The 18048-nt window shown below is 43.0% G+C and overlaps 1 protein-coding gene across 4 annotated transcripts in view; it reads right to left on the minus strand.

Annotated features, from left to right (window-relative positions):
- Window positions 1–18048, minus strand: part of NEDD4L (NEDD4 like E3 ubiquitin protein ligase) — a 354125-nt gene that overhangs the window by 308466 nt on the left and 27611 nt on the right. The gene's annotated exons all lie outside the window — the stretch shown is intronic.

The raw sequence follows: 18048 nt of genomic DNA on the forward strand, positions 1-18048 counted from the left end.
AGTCACTCTGGAAGCCCCTGGAGCTGGGACTGTATGTCCTGCTCTAGCATTCAGTGGGGCATGTAGCAATTTTCAAAGCGTGGCTCCAGTTTTACAATGGACAGTATAATTCCTCCAAGTTTAACCTATGTTAGATGTTCTATATAATTCTTTTAAAAAGTTCAATTTCCTTATTGTGTGGAATCAGGTATTTATGATGTTTGGAGAGCTGATGGGAATTCTCCTCCTCCGGCGTAAATTGTGCAATGTTTGACCTCTGCATTCTATCATCAGACAACACATGAGCACATGGCAAACATAAGACTACCACCAACCGTATCACACTTTTTCCGTGAGAAAGTTTCAAGTGAACTGTTCACCGTGAAACGTGAATATGCACACAGTAGTGAACTGAAGGTATCCAACTTCAATTTGGGTGGGGTGGGAGATTATTTTTTACCCCACCTAGGGACAATTCTAGTTCACTACTCCTCCTTTTCAAGAAAAACCTGTTAAACAAAATTCTCTGCTAGCCTAAGGGACAAATATAATTTTGAAATGTTATTACTAACCAACTATGATAGCATGGGAAGCTGAATGAGAATGAGTGATTAATACACTGTCTTATGCATTTCTCGCCAAATATCTATCATTCAAGATGCCTGTGAAATGAGTACTTCTTGAAAATCTCCTATGTGAAAAGCACCATGTTGGATGTCGTAAAATTTAAAAATTGGTATATTTAGCAAAATCCATGCTCCCAGGAGTCACAATCTACAAAAGAAACTATTTCCACCACCATTTCATTGAAATGTTCTGTTGCCAAAGTAACACTCATGTTACAAGCACCTGGTCATTTAACTTACAAAAGAATCTGTCCATATACTGCTGAAACATCAGTCAAGAGAGGGAATACACGGATTTTTTTTTTTTTTTTGGTAGCAGGGAGAGAACTACCTTTTATCTGTGAATCTTAAATTCCACATAAATTGAAAATTTGCTCATGTGCACAACAACTCAAGTGTTATTGCTTTCATGCTCTTACATGAACTCTTCTAGATCAAGAACGTTCTCTTCTGCTTGTCTCTTCCTCTATAACAGCAGATGCTGGACTGTGCCGAGCGGCTTGCAGAGCCAGTAAGTGAATGGTGGAGGTTCCTACTCATCTCCATTCACTCTAAGCAGTTTATCAACATTCCTCATACAACTTTCATACCTCCCAAATCAGAGTCTCATCAGAAATGCCCTGCCTAGTGCTCTTTACCCACCCATTCAGCATCTGTGATCTCTGCTATGCCTCTTGGATGTCCTGGGCCTTGGCATACTGTGCCCCAGACCCACGTTCACTTGCAATTCAAATGAGAGTTGCTGGGTAATCTTTCCTGCCTTCTACACACAATCCCCCACCCACAACCCCAAATACACACATGGGGATCTGAACCCAGCATGCCACCACCCATCTTATACGTAAAATGGGAGACAGAGCAAGATGTTCAGCTGGTACATCTATGCTTCTATCTCCTATGTTGCCAACCCCTCCAGCTAGCGTCCAAATAAAAGGATCTCCCCCTGAAGGGAGGATGCTGGTGGCAAGTCACAGGGCCTGCCCTGACTTCTGCCCCATGCCATCCCCTCTTTACTCACATTTGTAACTTGGTTCTTCCAGGGCTTATTTACCTGGCTTGGAGCTGACATAAAGTTACAAAGCACACCTAATATGTGAAATAACAGAGTCATGAGTTCCACAGATGACACTTAATGGCTGAATGTGACATCCCTTGCAAAAGCAAGAGTGAGGGGCAGTAGGGAAGCAACACAGTTCCCAGAGCATGCAGCAGCTTGAGTCTTCTAAAAGCATGAAATGAGTCACCAGTGGTATCTGGTTGCCAAAGGAGCTTCTACGGTCTCAGGCAATGTGAATAACGCTATTACATGTGCATTTACATTAAGACAAACTCTCATGCCACAGTGCATTGGCAGATCACAGCACAGCAGTTAAGAAAGCAGGTCTAGAGGACTCCCACCCAGACAAAAACGCTGGCTCCTCCTTTTACTACTGCTAGAACATGGGCAAGTTAAGTTTCTAAGAATCAAATGCCTCATCTGTAAGATGGGGATAAGGCAAATACTTATGCTCCAGGCTGGAGTGAAAATGAATTTAGTAAGTCCATGTAAAGCGCTGAGCAATGGTGCCAGGCACAGAGGAAGCAAGTGAAGGGAGCAGGTGCTGGCGATTCACCATTCTGCCAGCTGCCACTATGCACTGGGTACCAGAACATACCAGCCCCCATCAGGAAATGTGCACCTCTCATCTCAACCCGTTTCATCTTCATTTTATTAATGAGGAACTGAGAGTCCAAGGTTCAATCATTTGCCCAAGGACAAAGAAGTGCATATCAACTCAGGATATGAGGGACTCCAAAGCCCAAGCTCTGTGTCCCCAATACACTAAAAGGCTCTGGAAACTTCCCCCACTGTGCCAAATTCTGGTCACCACACTTTAGGAAAGGTACAGACCAACTGGAACCTAGCCAGTGAAGAGCAAGTGCATGGCAGATGGCAGCAGGAGGTCTGAGAAAGGCTGTCGTGGGGACACAGGTCAACCTGGCTCCTCTCTGTTTGTATGGTGGAAGGAAGGTCAGTGTGTGTAAATCGGACAAGAAGGCAGATTTCACCTCAAATTAAATAAGGACATTTTCATCTCTGTTGCTATGCCAAGGCTGGAGTGCAGTGCTTCAGGAGGTGGTGAGTTCCCCATCAGTGGATATACTCAAACATCAGCTTGAAGGTACTTCCTGGACAACGGACCTGCTTGGTTGTTGGACCCAAAGACCTTTAGATTCTCATCCAAGCTAAGTCTACTATTTGAAGGTTGCTTTTGAAACAGCATACCTCAAAGGAAAAATTTCTATAGAAAGAACAAGTGACGAAGTCTGAAATCTCAAATGCAATAAAATCATGGGTGTGGCCAGGCAAACTGACTCACACCTAATTCCAGCACTTTGGGAGGCCAAGGTGAGTGCATCAACTGAGGTCAGGAGTTCAAGACCAGTCTGGCCAACATGGCAAATCCCCGTCTCTACTACAAATACAAAAATCAGCCAGGTGTGGTGGCACACACCTCTAGTCCCAGCTATTCAGGAGGCTGAGGCAGAAGAATCGCTTGAATCGAGGTGAAGGGTGCAGTGAGCCCAGATAGCACCACTGCACTCCAGCCTGGTCAATAGAGCGAGACTCTGTCCCAAAAAAACAAACAAATCATGGGTGTTAACTGGATAATATCACCGTAACGTGAAAGGGTAATGCATCGGAGAAAACAGAAGGAACCAAGAAGAGCCCTGGAGCCCTCATACCAAAGAAAACAAGGAGGGCCGACCAGCTGCACTCAGCAGATCTCATGGCCCAGTGACAAAAACTTTACAGGTCTCCCCAAAGGCCCCTGTTAATTTACACTTTTAGTAAAACCTCCTATTGGGCCCCTAAACCATCACATATAGTTTCAACAAATCCACCCTCAAAGCAGAAAGCAATGACCGTAACACCAAAAGGAGGAAGAATGAAGATGAGGCTAAGAACTAGAGATAAAGCCCGAAGTTTCACAGCTATGCACAGAAGGCCAGTACTTCCTTGTTAAGGGCGGAATTGTGTCTCCTTCCCACCACCCTGCTGCCTCCTGAAGCCGCTGGGTATCTCCAAATGGAGCTGCAAATACATAAAGACATAGGGTCTTTAAAGAGGTATCAAATTAAAATGAGGCCATTAGGGTGGGTGATAATCCAATCTGACTGGTGTGCCTGTAAGAAAAGGAAGTTTGAGGCCAGGGATGGTGGCTCATGACTGTAATCCCAGCAATTTGGGAGGCCAAGGCGGGCAGATCATGAGGTCAAGAGATTGAGATCATCCTGGCCAACATGGTGAAACCCTGTCTCTACTAAAAATATAAAAAATTAGCTGGGTGTGGTGACATGCACCTGTAGTCCCAGCTACTAGGGAGGCTCAGGCAGGAGAATTGGAGAATCGCTTGAACCCAAGAGGCGGAGGTTGTAGTGAGCCAAGATGGACCATTGCACTCCAGCCTGACAACAGAGCGAGACTCCGACTCAAAAAAAAAAAAAAAATAAGTTTGGACACAGACACAGAATAAAGACCCCATGAAGATACAGGGAGAAGATGACTGTCTTAGAGCCTCAGAAGACACCTACCCTCATGACGCCTTGATCTCAGGCTTCTGGCCTATAGAACTGCCAGGAAAGAATATCTGCTGTTTAAGCCACAGCCTTAGCTGACGAGCCCTTCCTCTCAATGGATGTAGCTCTCCCATTCACCTTTCACTTTTCTGAGATGCATCTGGAACCATTTGAATTCAGAGGTTCAAGTGTTATTTTAAACCCCTCATCACCCCACCCCATTCACTTCCAAAAGCTTCCTCTGAAATCAGTAACTCACATTAGTTACATGTGCCCCAGCCCATTTTTTTTCTATGAAGAGATAGACAGAATTATGAAATAAGGCCAGGTGTGGTGGTTCACGTCTATAATCCCAGCACTTTGGAAGGCCAAGGCGGGTGGATCACCTGAGGTCAGAGTTCAAGATCAGCCTGGCCAACACGGTGAAACCCTGTCTCTACTAAAAATACAAAAAATTAGCCAGGCATGGTGGTATGCACCTGTAATCCCAGTTACTCAGGAGGCTGAGGCAGGAGAATTGCTTGAACTCGGGAGGCAGAGGTTGCAGAGAACGGAGATCATGCCACTGTACTCCAGTCCATGTGACAGAGCAAGACACCATCTCAAAAAAAAAAAAAAAAGAATTACGAAATAAAATTTGAATGGATAGAAATGCAATATATACGAATTAGGTTTTCTCTGAGGCCAATTCTCCCACATAAAGGAGCAAAAGCTAAGGTATTTTCTTATGACCAGACTGCAAGCTGCAGCAGAGTGGGGACCTTACCTACCTGCCCAGTGCCATATCTGGGGCACCTGGAATGGCGTCTGGCCAGCAAGTGGAATTCAGTAAATATTTGTTGAATTTAAGAATACCTGGCTTTTTTCCCACAAGTAAACTGGAACATCTCATAGCAAAATATCAAGTAAAGGAGACTATAAAAATGCCAGTCCGTAGGATCAACAAAACTGCCAAATTTCACTCTCGGCTTCCTCATAGCCAGGGCAACAATGGAAACCAAGCTTCTGTTTATACTGATACACGGCGCACACAAAAAAATTTCTCTAAATATTTACAAAATGGACATTGAGTAATAAAACCATGTCCCCAGCTGTATTTATACAAAAATGCAATAATGACGTTTATATGGTCCTTTCATGAAAGTAAAATCCATTAATGAAAGCAGTGGGCATATATGTGATACTAAACTTCAACCTAGTTAGATCTATTACTCTGAGAGGCTTTGTATAGAGAGGCCACAGGGTAACAAAATAGCAATCCCAATTTAACATGAGAAGAGAACACCAGATGGATTGCTTGTCTTTTTTTTTTTTTTTTTTTTTTTTTTTTGAGATGGAGTCTTGCTTTGTCACCCAGGCTGGAGTGCAGTGGCGCAATCTTGGCTTACTGCAACCTCCATCTCCCAGGTTCAAGCAATTCTTCTGCCTCAGCCTCCCGAATAGCCGGGACTACAGGCGTGTGGTACCATGCCTAGCTAATTTTTGTATTTTTAGTAGAGACAGGGTTTCACCATATTGCCCAGGCTGGTCTCAGACTCCTGACCTCATGATCCATTCCCCTCAGACTCCCAAACTGCTGGAATTACAGGCCTAAGTCACCGCCCCCCCCACCAGATTGCTTATCTTTCTAACGTAAGCCATTCTCACAAGTGTTACAACACACTGATATGCCATAATCAAGTCTCAGGTGTATCTGAATTTCAGACCAATTATGTTATGAAACCTCCATGATAGTCCCCAATAATTCTTGCCTCCTGGGCTCACTCTCCTGTAGCCACCTCTCACAATGAATAATGCTGACGTGTAACCCATAGGATGCCGCAGAAATGACAAGAGCGTTACTTTTGAGATTATGTGATAAAAAGACACTGCAGCTTTCCCCGGGTCTCCTGAATCATGTGTCCTGAGGGAAGCCAGATGCCCTGGTAGTGAAGACACTCACACAGCCCTCACAGAAGTCCACTTGGCAAGAAATGCAGGCTTCCTGCCAGCAATGGCACTAACTTGCCAGGTATGAGTGAGGCAACTCAGAAGCAGATGCTCCAGTCCCACCCAAGCCCTAGTGGGCAAAGTGACTGGCAGCCTCATGAGACCTTGAGATACACTCACCCAGCTGAGACACTCTGGGATCCCCGGCCCCCAGAAAGTAAATGCCCATTGTTTTCAGCCACTAAGCTTTGAGGAAATTTGTACTGTAGCAACATATAACAAAAAAAAAAACTAATAGATTCTGGTACTGGAATTGGTATGCCAGTTAAAAAGAAAGAAAGAAAAAAAACCTAAAATGTGTAAGTGACTTTGGAACTTGGCAATGGGCAGGAGCTAGAGAGACGGTAAAAAGAGAGTTACAAAACCCCTGAAGAGCCCTGGAAAAGCTTGGCAGAACCTGGAGGGCCTTTCAGGAGGCTGTGGATGATGGCGTAGAGAGGAAAATGTTATTGGAAACGGGAAAAGGAGATCTTTGCTATTTCCTGAAAGTTTAGCAAAACTGTTGCCTGCTATAATGTGGAAGGTGGAAAATGTACCTAAGGAGATGGCTGATGTAGCTAAGGCAACTTCCAGAGTATTGAAGGTACCACCTATGAAATCTTTTATTAAGAACGCAGAAAAAATTCAAAGCCATGGCTCAGAGAACAAATCTGGCAAACCAAAGGCCCTAAGAATTAAGAGTGTTGTCCCTCAGCAGTCTCCACAGAATTTCAATGTCTAAAAAGTGAACTTCATGAGATTCATAAGCCATCCACAACACTTCTAAAAGAATTATAGCAGCAGAACCTCATCTGCTTGGACTCTTGGACTGAAAGGCACAGAAAGTACAAAATGATTACTGGCAGGATGCAGAGTGAGAAACCTATTCATATGGAAACAGGTTAACTTTCATTGAAAAGGAAGAATGAATGTACGACGTAATGAATGCTGATTGTTTTCATATGATAAATTGTGAAGCCATTTGTTACACATTAGATAACATAATAATATACTTTTCCCCAAAAACATAATCTTTTTCAAGATTATTCCTCTAATTCCCTTAGATTCAAAAATACTTTTTCAAATAGAAAATAGCGAAGAAAGTCATGTAAGGCAACTTACAGCCTTGTCTGTACTTAAAATGTATCAGGCATGTAACTGTCTGTCCTTGTGAAATATCAGAACAACAAAAAGGTTAAAAACGAGGGACTTGACAGTTTTTCCCTAGTATTTTTGGAGAGTAAGCATTTGTTTTCCTACATGAGTAATACATTCGAATAGTTCAATATACATATATCAGAATGTACACCATAAAAACATCCCTCCCTCAGCCCGCTCCTCATCCTGCCAGTCTCTCCCATCCCCCACCACACCCACATCCAGAGCTCCCACCCCGCAGGGATCCACTACTGCTAGTTTCTTGGGAATTCTTCCAAAGTGTCTTATGGATCTACAAGCAAATAAGAAAATCTCATCTTATTTTCTTCCTTCTGACGCAACACGTAGGACATTTTACACAGCGTTCTGCATCTCGGGAAGCTTTAAGCTGGCAAGGTGTCCATTCAAGGCTCTATTTTCTGGCAAAAGATCTGGATATAGATGTTCTACAGAGGTCAATGCAGTTAGTCAAATGTTTTAAAAGTTTAAAAGTCAAAACATATATGAAATTCAACAACTCAAACTTCAATATCTATAAGCAAAATCTACACAAAGAGTACATCTCCCATGTGTCAATGGTTAAAAACAAAGTAAAACTCAAAATAATAATTAGCAGGAATCCTACCCATCCCTTAATCAAGGAACCAGCCGTAAAATCCATTACAAACTGTACAATCTGACCTAACACAAATAATTAACAAAGAAACTTGTCTCCATCTAATGCTGACGTTTAGGTTCCTGGAAACTCTCCTAGGAGAATCAGCAGTTAATTAGTGTAAAATACAAGACTTTCCCTGTAATAATGGGAGAAAAAGAATTGGTTGCAAAAATACAGTTTGGAAGCAAGCTATGAAAGCTGTTTAAAATAAAGAAAAGCATACTAAATGCAGAATCAATGACACTTCGTTTATCTTATCAACAATGGGACCTATATGTTCATTTATCTAATTTCCCCATCTCTCCCTCTTTCTACAAATAAGGTTCAAAACTGTGACATTAGCCGGGTATGGTGGCTCACACCTGTAATCCCAGCACTTTGGGAGGCCGAGGTGGGCGGATCAAAAGGTCAGGAATTCAAGACCACCCTGGCCCATATGGTGAAATCCCATCTCTACTAAAAATACAAAAACAATGTCTGGGCGTGGTGGCACACACCTATAATCCCAGCTACTCAAGAGGCTGAGGCAGGAAAATTGCTTGAATCTGGGAAGTGGAGGTTGTAGTGAGCCGAGATCTCACCATTGCATTCCAGCCTGGGTGACAGAGCAAGACTCTGTCCCAAAAAAACAAACAAACAAAAAACCTGAGACATCATCTCAGATGCTGCTGTTCTGGAGCTTGGGTTCGCTTTGCTTTTGCAAGGCCTCCAATCCTTTTACTTTCCCTGGGTTCACCTCATAATCCTGCATACTCATTTTTCTCCAGCCTTTTCCCTCAGTCCATCCTGCAGGGCACAGAGATTAATTTTCCTGAAGCATGATTTTACAGTGTCACCCGCGTTATGGCCCCCAGAATGACCCCACTGCTGCCTGGCACATGGGCCTCCACACTGACCCCATCCCATACCTCCATGCACACCTCCTGCTGCATCACATCTGTGGCCCACACACCTTTACCCATGCATCTCCACTCACATCAGTCCTCACTTCCAACTGAGAACCACTGTTCTCACTGAGCTGAACCGTGTTCCCCTAGAATTCACGTTGGAGCCTTATTAACGCTCAGTCCCTCAGAATGGGACTGCATTAGGAGATTAGGACTTTAAAGAAGTGATTAAGTTAAAATGGCTCTAATCCAATGCGGCTGATGAGAAAAGGTGGGTATGCAATGACTCACTGGGAGTATTTGTACACAAAGACAAGACCAGGCTGGGCGCAGTGGCTCACACCTGCAATCCCAGCACTCTAGGGGGCTGAGGTGGGAGGATCACTTGAGTTCAGAAATTCAAGACTAGGCTGGGCAACATAGGAAGACCCATTTTCTACCAAAAAATACAAAAATTAGCTGGGCACTGTGGCACACGCCTGTAGTCTGAGCTACTCTAGCAGCTGAGGTGGGAGGATCTATTGAGTCCAGAAGTTGAGGCTGCAATGAGCCATGATCATACCACTGGCATTCCAGCCTGGGTGACAGCGGAAGACCCTATTTCCAAAAAAAAAAAAAAAGACAAGACATGGTGAGAAAGTGGCCAGGTAGCTATCTGCAAGCCAAGGAGAGAGGCATCAGGGAAAACCAACCTGCTGACACCTTGATTTTGGACTTCCAGCCTCCAGAACTGTGAGAAAATAAATGTCTGTTGTTTAAGCCACCCAGTCTGTGGTGTTTTACTATAGCAGCCCTCAAAAACTAACACAAAACTACCCCCATCCTTCTTTCTACAATGCTAAAGCTCACCCAATTTTTAATGATTTTATTTGATATAATTTATATACAATTTACCTATTTAAAGTATACAAATAGTTTTGAGTATATCCAGAGTCCTACAACCATCCTCATAATCTAAGAATATTTCATCACTTGAGGAAATGAGGAAAAAAAGAAATCCTGTACCCGTTAGCAGTTACTCCTTGTTTCCTTCCTCCTCCAGCCCTAGGCAACCTCTAATATACTTTCTGTCTCTGTGGATTTGCCTTTTCCAAACATTCCACATAATCACATAATATGTAGAATATGTGAAATCACACACTATGCGGTCTTTTGTGCCTGGATTTGTTCAGTTCCCATAATGTTTTCCAGGTTCATCCATGTTGCACGTATGAATGCTTCATTCCCTTGTAGAGCAGCATAACATTCCATTGTATGGATATACCACATTTTTTACCCATTCATCAGTTGATGAACATTTGTTTCTTTTTAAATCCACCTAAATTTAATGTCTTTCTTCTATCCCAAAACATGAACTAATTTAGAGGTACACTCCCTCCCCTTCCAAAATCCCATGCAACAATGTATAAAAAATTTAGATTCGTACCTCGTGCCAAATCATTAAACTATTAGCTATTATCATGTTGTTATGAATCACTGCAGCACTTCCTGCGTATATACCACTAACTGGGCCCTTCTTTATGATCCCTAATCTTTTATGTTCATTCAGCCAATAAACATTTACTGAGTCTTTACTGGTGTTAACTGGTGTGTTAAGGTACCAGTTAACAAAACAGGTACCCTCTCTACCCTTAGAAATCTTAACCTGTTAAGATCCCTACTTAGAATCTAAGAATGTGTATGCTTTTTGACTGATTAACAGAAACTGATAGGAAGGGACAATTTAAAAGAATGACTGATGAATAAAACTGCTTCCCATAACCTTATTTGTAATATAGAAATTTCAGAAACAGTCCAAGAACACAAAAATATGTATCAAATAACTAAGTGAACATCCACACAATGAGACACTTTGTAGTCAAGTATAATGCTTATCAAAGCTTTTTTTTTTTTTTTGAGATGGAGTCTCACTCTGTCACCCAGGCTGCAGTAGAGTGGCACAATCTCAGCTCACTGCAACCTCTGCTTCCCAAGCAATTCTCCTGCCTCACCCTCGTGTCGTGAGTAGCTAGGACCACAGGCATGCACCACCACGCCCAGCTAATTTTTGTATTCTTAGTAGAGACAGGGTTTTGCCATGTTGGCCAGGCTGGTCTTAAACTCCTGACCTCAGGTGATTCACCCAGCTCGGCCTCCCAAAGTTCTGGGATTACAGGCATGGGCCACTGCGCCCAGCCCAAAGCTTTTAAGAAAAGAAAATGCTTATAGATTTAAGAGGCAGCATTAAAAAAACGCATAAACAGTACTATCTCAATGTGTTAAAGAATATTCATTAGAAAGCAACTAGAATAAAAAGACTGCAAAAACCGTATATTTAGTCCTAGATTACAATCATTTCCTGTACCATTCCTTTCTAAATTAAAAAAAGCATTATTTCACTCTAAAATACAATAAATAGCCCTATCGCACATAATGAGAGATTATTAAATTAGGTAGTTACCACCAACTGTAAGAATGGTGTCATTGAGGTAAATGGGTAATTTCAATTCTAAGCAAAACACATCTGTTATGGAGAAACTGCCTGGAAAAAAACCAGCAAGTTCAGCACAGAGTCAGCCAACATCTAATTTTTTTCTACAATAATTAAGGTAAGTGCTCTGAAGCAGGGACAAGGGTTCAGCCTGCACCACACAGGTTCAGAAACAAGAGTGGAAAAACAAAAAATAAATCAAGGCTGCTGTTCAGCATCAGGACAGGAAAAGATATGAGATTCTGTATGTTTTGCTTTGTTTTGACCAAGTTAATTCCAGCATCCAGATTGCCTAAAGTGTTCCAACGTCCTTTTGTGCAAATAACAATAAATTATCTGCTTTGAAAAATGGGTTATGTTCCAAAATTTCATTTGGAAGCCAGTTGTCTAAAACTGGAAACGTGTGTTCCCAAACAGAAATGAAGTTCCAAAACTAGCCCACAAATGTCTCTTAACGCACAATGTAGCTGAGAAACCCTAGGTTTTTAATTCCCTGAAAGTAGCAGAGAACACTGTTACTGTAACATTATGTAGGAGGCTTTCAAGGACCCAGAAGACTTTATTTCTGGAGTTCTGATGCTAAGGAATCCGGCCCCCACCACCTCCCAATTCCACCTCTCCCCACTCCCAGTGAAACTGCTTTCTTAAAAGCCTAAGAGGCTGCTTTAAGGAACTTTTGCTCTCACTTCCTGGTAGGTTTTGAGGAAGGTCAAGGCAAATAGTTGTCTTGAGGCGGCTCCCAGGCTCCAACTCATTCCATCAATTACCAACTGATAGTTTTCTTTTGTCTTTCTCTTGCTTGCTTAATCTTGGTTAAAACACACAACACCCTCTAGCTCCTTATTTAGAGCAGTCAAGTTAGGCTACACATCTCAGCCTGTGGGCATCCGTCCCTAATAAGGCCACAGGTACAGGAATGAGGTACATTTGCCTTCTCACTCATCTGGCTCTGCTCTCTATAGTGAAATCTGTCTTCTTCCTAATACTTTTCTCAGCAAATGATCCACGAGGTGGTTCAAGTTAATGAATATATAGCCTCTCACCTTTCCAGACCAGAAAACTCTCTAGGGAAAACAGATTTCTAACAGAAATAATCCTACTTTACTACCCGTATCAAACCCACAAGCTTCAGGTTATCAAACCCTGTGAAAAGCGAAAACCTCAAAGGGTGGATGTCAAACCTAAAGCTTTTACCAGAACTCTGAAACCTGCGTAAAAGACTGCTCATGTGAAACCACTGTGCCTATGTTGGAGCCAGGTGTCTGGTGTCTCACCCAGGTGGGCTCCCCATCGAAAGGGAATCCTAGGCAGGGCACGGTGGCTCACATCTTTAATCCAGGCACTTTGAGAGACTGAGGTGGGAGGCCTGCTTGAGGCCAGGAGTTCGAGACCAGCCTGGGCAAGAGAGTGAAACCTGGTCTCTACAAAAAAATTTAAAACTTAGCAAGGCATGGTGTCACGCATGGCTGTAGTCCCAACTATTCGAGAGGCTGAAGGAGGCAGGAAGATGGCTTGAGCCCAGGAGTTCAAGGCTGCAGTAAGCTATGATCATGCCACTGCCCTCCAACCAGGGCAACAGAGTGAGACTCTGTCTCTAAAATAAAACAAAGAGAATTCTGCGTGAGCACTGAATGCGAGCTCCTCATACTTCCATGGGGACAGCCTTCATTATCCCTGCTCTCCCTCTCCAATGACACATTCCTTACAGAGTTCCTATGCTCATACTTCACCCAGTTTAAAAAGGAAAAAACAAAATCTAAACCTCCACAATCCCACTCCCAGGGAAATGACTCCTTCAGTTCCTCACTCACACTCCCCACCAACTCCCATTCCTGAAGCCCACAAATGCCTCCAACTCCATGGGGTGCATTCGGGGAGGTGGTCAAGTATTAAGAGCCCAGAGTCAGGGTGCCTGCATCCCACTGAGGTCTGCCACTTCCCAGCTATGCACTGGGGCAAATCACCAACCTCCCTGAGGCTGAGTTTCCCCATCTGTATGATGGGGATAACAGCAGTACCTAAGTTATAGGGTATTATAAAAGTTGAAAATGAGGCCGGGAGTGGAAGGCCTGAGGCAGGCAAATCACGAGCTCAGGAGTTTGAGATCAGCCTGGCCAACGTGGTGAAACACTGTCTCTACTAAAAATACAAAAAATAAGCTGGGCATGGTGGCGAGTACCTGTAATCCCAACTACTTGGGAAGCTGAGGCAGGAGAATTGCTTGAAACCTGGGAGGAGGAGGTTGCAGTGAGCCAAGATTGCACCACTGCACTCCAGCCTGTGCAACAGTGCAAGACTCCATCTCAAAAAATAAATAAATAAATAAATAAAAAGAAAGAAAGAAAAGAAAAGAAGAAGAAAAGTTGAAAAGGAATATTTTTAAGATCTCAGAGTCAGTAAGTACACTGTGAGCATTTGAGGAAGCGTATGCACACTGCTGTTACCACGCCCATCACTACTGCCATTTAGGATTCCCAAAAGCCTTTTTCCAGAAGGCTCCACACCAGAAGTACAGAATCCTAAAGATGAACCCTTAGGAATAGCCAAGTACCTCTTTTATTTTAGATATGAAAAAATGAAGGCAATTACAATCAAAGACATTAAACCACTTGCCCAAGGATACATTGTAATTAAATCCTGAAGCTGAGCCAAGACTCCCAATTAGGTTATGTCATCAGCAGGACCTGCTAGTTACCTGCAGCTCACACACACCCTGTAGCTAAGCTATGGGAGTTTCTGCACATTGCCACACCCAGAAGTAACAAGAACACCTTCTAGGACTGGGACTGCACAGTACATTTTATCCACAGTTTCCATTCATAGTCTCATTTAGTCTTCCAGCAGCCATACAAGGTATTATTTTTCCTCAACGATAGATGTGAAGTGAACTGACACCTATCCAGAGACTAAGCCCAGTTCTACCCAATGCAATCCAGCCGTGTGTTTCTACCACCATATTGTCTCATGGGGTCCCTGAAATCAACCAAGCAGGAAATGGACTGACCAATACCGCTTTTCACCATCATCTTCCTCCTCCCTCAGAGGGCCAGAGCAAATCCTGCGACCCACTGGTTCCCCACATCACTTTCACCTCAAGAAAAGATCAGCCCTTTTTTTTAAGCTCTCTTTCCGTTCCATTGTACATATTTTCCTAAAAACTGGTAAAACGTGGATTAAGTAGGCAGAGCATTACTAGAAATGCATCTTAATCAAGAGACAGGAAAGTCACTCATTGTGGAGTCAAGCGAGACCTTTGTGAAAAATGGCACCATTCTCCCAAGACACTCAGAAAATTCTACATGGAGCAACTACCAAGACAAATCCTCTGCGGTCCCGACTCATCCACCTCAGCACCGCCCTGCAGGACAGGGCCTGGAACACAGCTACCTGCAAAGGAGTCCTGCTTTGCATTCATTACATCCATCCCAAAGCACCATGTTCTATTTTTCTTTGATATAATATTTAAGATACATTATATTAAAAGAAACTAAAGGCTACCAGCAACACTACCTCTTCAAGTGAATATGCTCAAAGTTTGAGATTACTGACGGTCTAACAAGCTTTTAGAAATCAGTTTATTTTAATAAATTATGTACTTTCTTCTGGAATATAAATCTGTATTTGATAGAAACCAAGTAGGCAGTGATGAGATTATCTCTAAAGGTCTCATTTCGCTGCTAAAAATCCATTTCGTGTTATCATTTTTTACTTTTTATTTGGTTTGTCTGGAGTCATTTGGAGCAAGTAATTTTCTTTTAGGCAAAAAACAAAAAACACAAAGCACTATTGGCATTTCGGTCCAGATAACTCCTCATGGTGTGGGGCTGTCTGGGCATTACAGGATGTTGAGCAGCATCCCTGATCTCTCATCACTAGATGCTCCCTGGGGTGATAACCAAACCAACCCAAACATTGCCCAATGTCTCTCGAGGCACAAAACCGCCCCTGGCCGAGAACCACTGTTTTAAACAAAAGATTTCAAGAAAGCCAAAGATGGGGCTCTATGGTCAGGTTAAAGATAATTACCTATCTCTGCATTTTAGGTGAGGTTTAACTATGAAGTTACCGGGAAGCGCTCCCTGAAGCAGAGGATCCCAAACCTGACTCATCAAAAGAAGCACTTGGGAGCTTTTCAAAGTACTGATTCCTGGGCCTGCCCCATCCTTCTAACTCAGAAACTCTATAATGGCACTTGGAATGTAATCTTGAAAAAAGTCCCTGGAAAAGATCCAGAAACAAAACAAATATTAAACTGTAATTAATATTTAATTAAATATTAAATTCTGATGTGCACACTCAGAATTTAGGACTGAAGTGTACTGATGTCTATCACATAGTTTGAAACATATTCCAAAAAAAGAGATTCCAGTACTTTGGGAAATCAAGGTGGGCGGATTGCTTGAGCTCAAGAATTTCAGGCCAGCCTGGGCTACCTGGCAAAAGCCTATCTCTATAAGAAAGTACAAAAATTAGCTGGGCATGGTAGTACATGCCTGTAGCTCCAGCTACTTGGAAGGCTGAGGCCAGAGGGTCATTTGAGTCCAGGAGGCCAAGGCTGCAGAGATTGTACCACTGCATTCCAGCCTGAGTGACAAAGTGAGACCCTATCTCAAAAAAAACAAAAAAAGCAAGCAGGTAAGAGGCCAGGCATGGTGGTTCACGCCTGTAATCCCAGCACTTTGGGAGGCTGAGGCAGGCAGATCACCTGAGGTCAGGAGTTCAAGACCAGGCTGGCCAACATGGCAAAACCCCGTCTCTACTAAAAATACAAAAATTAGGCAGGTGTAGTGGCACACACCTGTAGTCCCAGCTACTTGGGAAGCTGAGGCAGAATTGCTTGAACCCAGGAGGTGGCGGCTGCAGTGAGCTGAGATCATACCACTGCACTCCAGCCTGGGCAACAGAGTGAGACTGTCTCCAAAAATAACATAACATAAAACATAACATAACATAACATAACATGCAGGTATATTAAAATGTTCATTGTAGAATCCGCATGGTTGGTATATGAGTGCTCACTGTACATTCTTTCAACTTTTCTGCAGTCTTGAAATTTTTCATAATAAAGCATTAAGGGTGGGGAAACTGGAGCCATTCGGAGGATCAGCAGATTTGAAGACCACTGAAACAGGAGTCCCAACTCCAGCTCCCTCAGCTGAAAGACACAGGCTCACCTCACTGAACTCTCAGTTTACCCATTGCTCAAAGGTGAGTCCAAAAATGCAGAAAATGGATCCAAACTGTAAACAGGATTTTTAAAAGGTCTTCTGGACCTCTCCCCTCTGTGGTCCTGCTACCATTTGCTGTACGTCCTAATGTTCCACTAAAAGAAAGCAAAACTTACCACCTTGCCTAATTTTGTTTTCGTTTTTCTTGTTAATAGGCCCAAGCCTGAGGCAGAATCTTTCATCAGCTACTAAAGTTTTTTTTTTCCTTTACTGCACCCAATTTTAGAAAGGAAGGTGTCTTATTATGTATTATGAATGAAATCAAGGCTTTGCTCTTCATGCGACATTAGCTACTCACTCTGCCTCCCCAGATTAGTTTATACAACTCATATTACTAACATCCTGCCACAGTCTGGCTTAATCCCAAAATACGACACCTTCTAGCTTGCATCTTTGTGGGCTTCTCAATTTATCAAAAAATCCTGACCACAAAAAAAACAAACAGTGACACTTACACTGAGACCTGGTTCAAGCAATCCAGGGAAATCACTCTTTAGTAATCTAGTTCACTGTATTTATTATGAGATTTCTCTTGATGCCAACAATGGTTATTTTCCATGGTGCTTTGTGCCAACCTAATGATCACTTTGTATTGCTAAGCCAGGAGGAAATCAGTAAGGAAATAACATGATCTCCAGCTATCACTTGGAGGGTCTCGCTCTGTCACCCAGGCTGGAGTGCAGCGGTGCAATCATGGTTCACTGCAGCCTCAATCTCCTGAGCTCAAGTAATCTTTCTGCCTCAGCTCCTGAGTAGCTGACACTACCAATGCGCACCACCAGGACAGCTAATTTTTTTAAAAAATTTTTTGTATTGATGGGGGTGGTCTTGCTATGTTGCCCAGGCTGGTCTTGAGCTCCTGTTCTCAAGTGATCCTCCGACCCCAGCCTTCCAGACTGCTGGGATTACAGGCATGAGGTGCCACACCCAGCCTGAACAAAATATTCTTTAAAGTACTTCCCAGCTGAATGCAATGGCTCACACCTGTAATCCCAGTATTTTGGGAGGCTGAAGTGGGTGGATCCCTTGAGCCCAGAAGTTTGAGGATGCAGTGTGCCATGATCGCACCACTGCACTCCAGCCTGGGTGATGAAGCAAGCAAGACCCTATCTCAAAAACAAACTACAAGAAGTCTCTGTTACTATGATAAAACTCCATCATAAATTGGATCTGTTCAAAGCATGCTCCCTCCCAAGAGAATGGTGGGTAAAATGACCCCAAACAGGTTTCTCACACATGTGCTAGGTTATTGTTACTTTGACCTAACAACCACTGTCCACCCAACTCAACCTATGGAGAAGTTTCCCTCACACTCCACACTCCTGAATTATCAATGCCTTTTTCATATTTTCCACCATCCTCTTCCTTTGAGCCTATCATCTTTCACATATTAAAACTTTCACAGCCAACACTGTGCCTGGATGCCCCTGTATCTTCTATTCCATTTCCCTGCCATTTGGGCTTCATCTTCTTGTCCTAATATACAGCATCAGTTCTATCCCTCGACTTAACC

Source organism: Aotus nancymaae, unplaced genomic scaffold, assembly GCF_030222135.1.
Source record: "Aotus nancymaae isolate 86718 unplaced genomic scaffold, 86718_ANA_hifiasm-v0.15.2.pri h1tg000020l, whole genome shotgun sequence".
NCBI lineage: Eukaryota > Metazoa > Chordata > Mammalia > Primates > Aotidae > Aotus > Aotus nancymaae.